Source organism: Medicago sativa, chromosome 6 (genome assembly GCF_051527215.1).
Source record: "Medicago sativa cultivar Bolivia chromosome 6, Bolivia_mono, whole genome shotgun sequence".
Lineage (NCBI taxonomy): Eukaryota > Viridiplantae > Streptophyta > Magnoliopsida > Fabales > Fabaceae > Medicago > Medicago sativa.
In genome coordinates this window covers 35,957,411-35,967,170 of record NC_140754.1, presented here as the reverse complement: position 1 = coordinate 35,967,170, position 9,760 = coordinate 35,957,411, and positions in this window count along the sequence as shown.

The window sequence follows — 9,760 nt, the reverse complement described above, 5'->3', positions numbered from 1 at the left end:
CAGATGATGGATGGATACTAGCCATGTAGAAAGAGCTTAATCAGTTTCAAAGGAATGATGTGTGGGATCTGGTACCCAAACCTCAGCATAAGAACATTATTGGAACAAAATGGGTATTCAGAAACAAGTTGAATGGACAAGGTGTAGTAACCAGAAACAAAGCAAGACTTGTTGCACAAGGTTACAGTCAACAAGAAGGCATTGATTATACTGAAACATTTGCTTCAGTTGCAAGATTGGAAGCAATCAGGTTACTTCTTTCCTATGCAGTTAATCATGGCATAATAACATATCAAATGGATGTCAAGAGTGCATTTCTTAATGGAGTCATTGAAGAAGAAGTGTTTGTGAAGCAACCTCCTGGTTTTGAGGATCTTAAGAATCCTGACCATGTTTACAAACTTAAGAAATCACTATATGGCTTGAAACAAGCTCCCAGAGCTTGGTATGATAGACTAAGTAATTTCCTGATCAAAAATGATTTTAAAAGAGGCCAAGTTGACATAACACTCTTCAGAAGGACTCTTGAGAAAGACATTCTTGTTGTGCAGATATATGTTGATGATATAATATTTGGTTCTACTAATGCATCTCTTTGCAAGGAATTTTCTAAGTTAATGCAGAATGAATTTGAAATGAGTCTGATGGGAGAGCTGAAGTTCTTCCTTGGAATTCAAATCAATCAAAGCAAAGATGGAGTATATGTTCATCAAACAAAGTATACTAAGGAGCTTCTGAAGAAGTTCAAGCTTGAAGATGTAAAGTGATGAACACTCCGATGCATCCAACCTGTACTTTAAGCAAAGAAGATACCGGAACAAAAGTAGACCAGAAGCTGTACAAAGGTATGATTGGTTCTCTGTTATACCTCACTGCATCTAGGCCAGATATTTTATTCAGTGTATGCTTGTGTGCAAGATTCCAATCAGATCCCAGAGAATCTCATTTAACTGCTGTTAAGAGAATCTTCAGGTATTTCAAAGGAACAACTAATCTTAGACTCCTCTATAGGAAATCCTTAGATTATAAGTTGGCTGGATTTTGTGATGCTGATCATGCTGGTGATAGGATTGAAAGAAAGTCAACCAATGGCAATTGTCAATTTCTGGGTGATAATCTGATATCCTGGGCTAGCAAGAGACAAGCAACTATTGCTATGTCTACAGCAAAAGCAGAATACATCTCAGTTGCAAGTTGTGTGCACAACAAATTTAGATGAAACATCAGTTGGAAGATTATCAGATTAATGCTAACAGTATTCCCATTTATTGTGATAATATTGCTGCTATTTGTTTGTCAAAGAATCCAATTCTACATTCAAGAGCTAAGCACATTGAAATCAAACACCATTTTATCAGAGACTATGTTCAAAAAGGAATTATAGATATACAATTCATTGATACTGAGAATCAATGGGCTGATATATTTACTAAGCCTTTAACTGTGGAAAGATTTGATTTTATAAAGAAAAATTTAATCATGCACTTTGTGTCTGATTAAAATTTGCTTGCTCCTGAATAGGAATTTAGGTTCTGAAGTCTGTTCAGAAGCTATGGTCCATCAGAAGCTCTTCATTGAGGATCTGAGGAAAATACGCTTCTGATGATGACGTCAGCCTCTGAAGTCCAGAAGCTGGATTTTGTGCTTCTGAATAACAGAGTTAGTGAAAATGCTGGAAGTTACTTTTTAGTGACACCTGGCCCACTAACTTGGCAGTTAGTCTGAGAACTTCTGACATGGTTTATGTGTACCGTTGTATAACGTAAGCGGGCAATGATGATTATAGCTTTGAAAAATACTTTCACGTGCCCCCTTTGTCATTAATGTTGTGTTTTTTTGTCCCCTTCTCTGAATTGCAAACGTTTTTACTAAAAACACTTAGACAATTCACACACTACACACTTCACAACAAACACTTTCTCTTCTCAAACCTTTCTTTGCGAAGTAAGCACAATCTCTCTGCAACTCAAAATCTTAGAACCCTAAAACTTCATCATCATCATGGCATCATCAAGTTCGCAACAAGATATCACTGAATCAACATCATCAAGTCAACAACAAGAAGTACCAGAATCAACTTCTTAAGAAGCACCTGCTTATGAAATTGCTGGAAGAACAATGGCTTTAGAAGAATGGGATTTACTGATTCAAACAGAAAATCCAGTAGATTTTGACTCTCTAGCATTTCATGGTTGCGACATCAGAAGTTACTATGAGAAGGAAGATTTAATGCCCTACTTTAATATGTTGAATGGTCCAACATACACAGCCCTTGTGAGGCACTTTTGGGTAAGAGCATCAGTTTACGACAAAGCTGCTTCTGAAGCTGAAGAAAATTAGAAGATTCTACTTGACCCTACTCTGAAAGGGAACACAAGAGAGGAAATGGGCTTGGAACCTTTCATAAATGGGCTTGGAACCTTTCATTTGTGTGGAGATAAGGTCCAATGTTATGGGAATTCCAGTTTTTATCTCTGAATGGGCTATTGCAACTGTGCTTAGAAGAGATTCTTCTGGTAAGTATGATGGATCAGAAATTCCCAACCCCAAGACCAGTCCATGGAAGGAGACTGTCAACATGTCTATGTGTTTGGCACTGAGAAGACGGGCAAGTACAGTCAGTTAAGCATTGAGAAGAAGATGCTTCTGAAAATCCAGAATGAAAACCTACTTCCAAAAGGTGGTGGTAGTGATCAGCCATCACTTGCACACAGAGTCTTCCTTCACCACTTTATTCAGAAGAATAGAGTCAATGTACCTAAATACATCTTTAAGCACATGATCAAGGAACTCAGGGAAAGCCAACAAAAGAAGAGGCAATGGGTTCCATATGGAAGATTGATCTCAGAAATCCTGTATCAAGGAGGGATTCTGGCAACTTTAAGCAGTGTCGACATCTTTACAGATGATCAGCTTGGCACTAAGACAGGAAGGTTCATCAATGGGAGCACACTCAAGCACATGAAGATGATCAGCACAGTCACAAAGTTAAAGACTGACTTGAGTGAAACCAAAGCAAAGTCAAACCTTATGGAAGATTTTCCTCCCATCTGCAAAAAGGATCCTCTTGAAATCCAGATGAACTTCATCAAAGATCACTTTGCAACTTCTGGCAAAGTCATCAGACTTGAGGATGTTCCTGAGGAAATGTATGGAGGAGCACTCCCTGTGGCCAAAAGCAGAAAATCAAAGAGGAAGATGACCTCCAAAGAAGAATATCTTGAAGCTGAACAACCTAAGGCCAAGAAAGGGAAAGCTTCTAACAAGCTTAAAATTGGTGGTTCTGGCTTACCATCAATTGAAGAAGAAGTTCAGGACCTGGACACTGATGTGGTTCTGAACAAGAAGACCAGGAGTGGAAAAACTGCTGCTTCCACTCAAGCTGCTCATGAACAGCCCACAATCCCTAATAAGAAGAGGAAGGTTACAACAAGGAAGCTGAAGGAGTCTGCTTATGTGACTCAAGAAGAAGAAGAAGTTGAAGATGCTACTGGTTTGGTCACCAGGGAGGTAAAGAAGAAGAAGGTTGTGGATGCTGCAACACTAGCCAAGATAGGAGAATTGGTTAAAGGTATTGAAGTCCCTACTTCAAGCCTTGCAAGAGAGGATGCTGGTGTTTTAGCACAGCAGGTTGTTGAAGCTACTGAAGATGTAAAAGCTTTAGCAACTTCAGAAGCTGGCAAAATGTTGATGGTAGTAAGTGCTGCTGAAGGTGTCCAGGGGGACAAAGCTGCTGGGTCAGAAGTTGCTGCTCCAGAAGCTGTTACAGGTATCTCTAATTCTCCACACTCTCATTCTGTTGTAGAAGTAAAATCAAACTCTACCCAATCATCATCCTCCCAATCCACCTCATCATCATCAGCTACTGACTATGATGATGTACCCTTAGGCAAACTATACCTAACCACTCAAAAAGGCCAATCATCAACAACCAGAACTCACAAAAAGCCTAAGACCAATATTTCTCAAGAACCTGTAAGATTTGATATAGATGATAGAATCATTGGTTTATCTCAAAGGAAAGCAGATTTCTACAATAGATTTCCTGTTAGCACTAATCCATTAAGACCACCAATGATTCAACCACTTAACATGGTTCCTTCTGATGAGAATATTGAACCCTCATCATCATCTCACCCACAAATTATCAATCCACTCTCTATAGTTGACCCTACTGTCACTATTGAGTCATCATCTCATCTATCCTCACCTGAGCAAACCCAAGACACAACTGTCCTAGACAATCTGGTTAGTCACTACTCTGGTGAACTACCAGAGGTTAGACAACACTCAGAGAAAGCCTCTGAAGTAGCCTCTATGGAAGTTGCTTCAGAAAGCCCCTAACATCAATCACCAAACCAACAGATGACCACAACAATTAGCCCTGCTCATGTCTCTAGCTCTGAACATGTCTCTACATCTGAGCATGTTTCAATTCCTGAGCCTGTTGTTCCTGAACATTTTGTTCCTGAACAACTTGCTCCTGAGCATACCTTTTCATCCACCATTCCTGAATATATTGTTCCTGAACACTATGTTCCTAGACAATAACTAAAACCCTCTATTCCTGAAACCATCAGTGAACCTGACAACATAATCACATCGGATGCTACTGATATGGAGATTGAGCAATCTGTCTCTACTGTGGTTATAGAGTCTGTTCCTGAACAACCCTCAACCAGCAACACTCAAACTCTAAACTCTACAAACAGCCAATCATCATCATCCTTGGCTATTCAACCTGTAGCTTCACCCAAACCTACAAAAATACCCTCACAACCTACCATATTCCTTGATTCTACGCTGTTACAGAATGTGTGTGAAGATATAGGTCAGAAGCTAGTCAAGCTCATTCAAGCTAGGAATGACTTGGTTCACAGAGAGAGCTATGAAAAGCAATGGAGCAGACTAAAGGACATAGTTGATTACATCATGTCTGCACTCCAAACTACTTGCTTAGATATTCAAGATCAAGCTCAGCAGAAGCCTCAAGACTGGCTGAAAGGAATCAATGACAGTCTGCAGGAAGTCAAGATTCTCAGGACATGGGGCCTTCAAGCTTGAGATGAAGAATCAGCAGGAAGCTATGCAGAAGAAGCAAGATGAAACTCAACTGATGATCAGACAGATGATGGAAATGATGAATAAACAAGCCAACCCTTAGTTGCACACATTTAGCTTGTTTAGTTTTAGTTTCTTTCTTTTTGCTCTGATATTATTTTTGCTTATGTCAAACACTTTTTGCTTCTGAACTTATTGCACTCCTGATCAATTCTATATGCTTCTAAACTCCTTTATCATGCTTTGAACTTTCTTATGGTTATGCTCTGATTTATCTATTGTTTTGTGCTCTGGTATATATATCTATAATTTATGTTATGTATTTAAATTTTTTTTCTCTCACTATCTTTTTACTTCTTTCTTTTTGTCTTTAGTTTTTCTTTAAAAACTTTTTGTTGATGACAAAAGGGGGAGTAGTATGTATAGTATTTATAGGCTCTGAGCCCCATTAATTTAATTTTAATCAAGTTAAATTAATAGGACCAACTTCTTATCTCTTGGTCTATATAGTGTGAGAATATTCAGAGAGTTATTACGTTTTTAATGATGAATTTAATTAACTTGGATAGAACTCAGGGGGAGCTTACAAAACTCTCCTTAAGAACTATTAGATTCAGGGGGAGCTTGCAAACCTCAAACCCTTAGTCAACTTGTTAATTAGATTAACAACAATTGCACATTTTAAATACTATTGTTTGTCATCATCAAAAAGAGGGAGATTGTTGGAACAAAATATGTTTAACAATGAACCTTGAGAGTTTTGATCATAACAAGGTATTAAAAATTGTCAATTGGACTAGCTAATATTTGTTCAAGTGTACAGGACCATAGACAAAATTTGACATCATATATAGGTTCTAAAGAACAAAAGAGAGCTTAGAAATCAACAAAAAGGAAGCTTAAAGCATCTGAAGAGAAAGTGCTCCTGAAGACAAAAGTGCTCCTGAAGACAAGAGTGCTCTTGATGACGTCATCAGAAGCAAGTTCATCAGAAGCAAGATCATTAGAAGCAACCTCATCAGAAGCTGGAATTCACCAGAAGCTGAAATTCATCAGATGGAAGAATTAAAGCTTCAAAAGCTGTTTAATGGATTCGAAAGCAATGCAGAAGACTGGGAATATAAAGCAACTGTCATTTTGAATGGATTTGAAGGCATTGGATGCTTATCTTCAAAAAGCGTTCCACTACTCTGTTGTGTCTCTGCTACAAGACAAGAAAAACAGCTCTGCCTATAGAAATGTTCCTTCACAATGGGAATGGATTTGAAATTGATCCTTTATAGGACAACAACTATATAAGGCAAAAGATCATTGGTGATTGATCAAGCTTCAAACGACTCTTTTTGATGTGCTGGCAAATTCACAACGTCTCTTTCACACCTCTATATAAAGGAGTGAAGACTCAGATATTGGTAATGCATAACATTAGACTCAACAACATTTTACAAGTGCCAAAACTCTGCTGAAATTGTTCTGCATTCAAAGTTCACCTAGAATTTCTGTTTTCAAGTTCATATCTTAGAAATTCTAGAGTCTTAAGAGTTTGTATCTGATTTGTATTGTGAGCACCTCTGATTGTATATCAAGTGTTCAACCTCAAACATTTTTCTTTGTGCTTGAGCAATAGAAGTCTCTTGATTGTGTTCAGGAGCATAGGAAGTCTCTTGCTTGTGTGCTTGAGCAATTTCAAGTCTCTTGCGAAGTTTAGCAGTGAGCAATTGTAATCAGATATTACATTATAGTGAACTCTCCTTGGAAGTGCAAGGGGGGACATACTACTTCCTGTTTGTGGAAGGAACCCGTATAATTGCTTTGTGTCCTTCTTCTTTCTCTCTCTCTCTCTCTCTCTCTCTCTCTCTCTCTCTCTCTCTCTCTCTCTCTCTGTTTTTATCTGCTGCATACTTCACTTCAGAAGCAGTTCTCACTTTGCTTCTAATCAGTGTTTTCTGCTTAGGAGAAAATGAAGAAAAAGTTAACACAATTCAACCCCCCTTCTTGTGTTTTTCTCACCTTCAGTAATGACTTCGGACATCGTCAGCTCCCATAGTGTGATAGGCATTGTGTACAAGGCCCAGGAAAGAATTCGCCGCTCTATGGATACTAGCGATTCCGGCTTCATGTATGCGAGTTGCATCCTACAATCCAAACTGAGGACAACTTTTTGAAGTTAGCTCACCCTCACAGGGTCGCGATCCTTTGTCATGTCCATTGTAGCATGTGTGTCACCCAGAGCATAAGGGGCATGATGACTTGACGTCATCCTCACCTTCCTTCGGCTTATCACCGACAGTCTATTCAGGGTTCCAAATTAAACGTTGGAAAAACACCAGGGTCTCGTTGCGGGACTTAACCTAACACTTTACGACATGATCTGACAACAACCTTGCACCACCCGTGTCCGTGTTCCCGAAGGCACTCCTCTCTTTCGAGAGGATTCACGGCATGTCAAGACCTGGTAAGGTTCTTTACTTTGCATCGAATTACACCACATTCTCCACCGCTTGTGAGGGCCCCGTCAATTCTTTTGAGTTTCATTCTTGCGAATGTGCTCCCAAGGAGGGATACTTAACGCGTTAGCTACAACATTGGACAGGTCGATACACACAAACGCCTAGTATCCATCATTTATGGCTAGAAATACTGAGGTCTCTAATCCCATTTGCTGCCATACATTTCGTCTCTTAGTGTCAGTGTCGACCTAGTAGAGTGCTTTCACCATTGGTGTTCCTTCTGATCTCTACGAATTTCATAGCTCCACCATAAATTCCTTCTGCCCCTATCGCACTCTAGCTTAGTAGTTTCAACCACTTGTCTAGGGTTGTGCCCTGGGATATTACGGAGAACTTAAAATGCCACCTACAGACGCTTTACGCCCAATCATTCTAAATAATGCTTGCATCCTCTATCTTACTGCAGATGCAGGCACAGAGTTGTCGATGCTTATTCTCCAGATATTGCCACTGTTTCTTCTCCAGGAAAAGAAGTTCATGACCCGTAGGCCTTTTACCTTCATGCGATATTGCTCAGTCAGGCTTTCGCCCATTGAAGAAAATTGCCTCCGTATGAGTTTGGACTTTGTCTCAGTCACAATGTGGCTGATCATCCTCTCATACTAGCTATTGATCATTGTCTTGGTAAGCTATTACCTCAATTAGTGTTGATTTATTTCCTTGTGAATTCCTGATGAATTCGACATGCATGCATCCTTGAAGGATTACATTCCAAAAAGGGTTTATCTTATATTATAAAGACATATTATATAGAAAAGTTTTAAATTTATATAGTTCTTGAAGAGCTTAAACATAAAAGTCTCGAATTTATTTTCTATGAATTCCAAAAGAATTCAAAAGTCTCAATTTTTGTTGGATAGTTCATGAAGAACTTAAAAACACAATTTGATACATCATTGAAGAATACAAATAATTGATTAGTTTTGTTATATAGTTTTTGAAGAACTTAATAGAGAAACTCATATTTTCATTCTCCATAGAATTCAATAGTTATGTATCTACGAAAGATTGCACAATGAATAATATTATTATTGCATCTCTGATTTTTAGTGCAAATCAATAATTATCATGATGCCTCAATTATTATTAATGCAAATAATATCATGATATGCCTTTTTATAAACCAAATACAGTTAAAACTCTATAAATTAATAATGTCAGGACCGGAGAAATTTATTAATTTAGAGAGTTATTAATTTATCGATAAATTAATAATTATTAATTTAAAGAGTTTTTAAGTAATTATACTGTACATACCAAACAAAAAGGCAAATTAGTCTATACCTCTTAGAATTACGTTGCAGCGAACCTTGGGACTCAACGTAAATTAGTAACTAATGTGTTTATATGCATTGGAAATCAATAATGACTTTTGAAGTACAGTAAATGTAAACAAGAGGAACAAATGTGTTCAATGTATTCTTAATATATTTTTTTTCAGTTTATATGAATTATTAATTTATGATTTTCTTGGGACCGAAAATTATAAAGGGATCTCCCGAAAAATTATTATCTTATTCTTTTATCGAGTTTTTCAATTTTTTACATTGGCCCAAGTCGGGACCGGCCAAATTTATTATTTTAGAGAGTTTATTAATTTACCGAGTATTAATTCAAAGAGTTTCTACCGTAATTATTAGTGCAAATAATAGTGTAAAAGCAATTAATACATATTTGGTTATCTTAATGTCTTTTTATAAACTAAATCACGATACAATTTTGCACATGGTAATATAATTTTCCTCGCAATTTGTAAAAGTAAATTGGGATTTACGACTGAAAGGAATAAGTAGTTTAATATGGAAGTATTTGATTTGGTTTAAGGTATAATTATTTGCTGGAATAAATACCTGCAATTTTTTATACGGATTAATTTTTTATGGAAGGACCGGAATAATATATTTATATATTATATGAAATGATTTCGTTTTGTTTTATATTGAGATGCTTATGTTATCTTTTACTTCATAAACCATACATAATAAACTATTATTGAAGGATAAACACTATAGTCTATAGAGCAATTTTTTTCCTCAATCATTGTTTATAAAGATCATATGTGACATACGTATATTACTTGTGAGATATGTATATTTTCTTACAAAATAAGTTTATTTGATCATGATTTTATATATAATATATACTTTAGAGATGTGAAACTTTAGAAAGATATTGTATTGATAATTTGT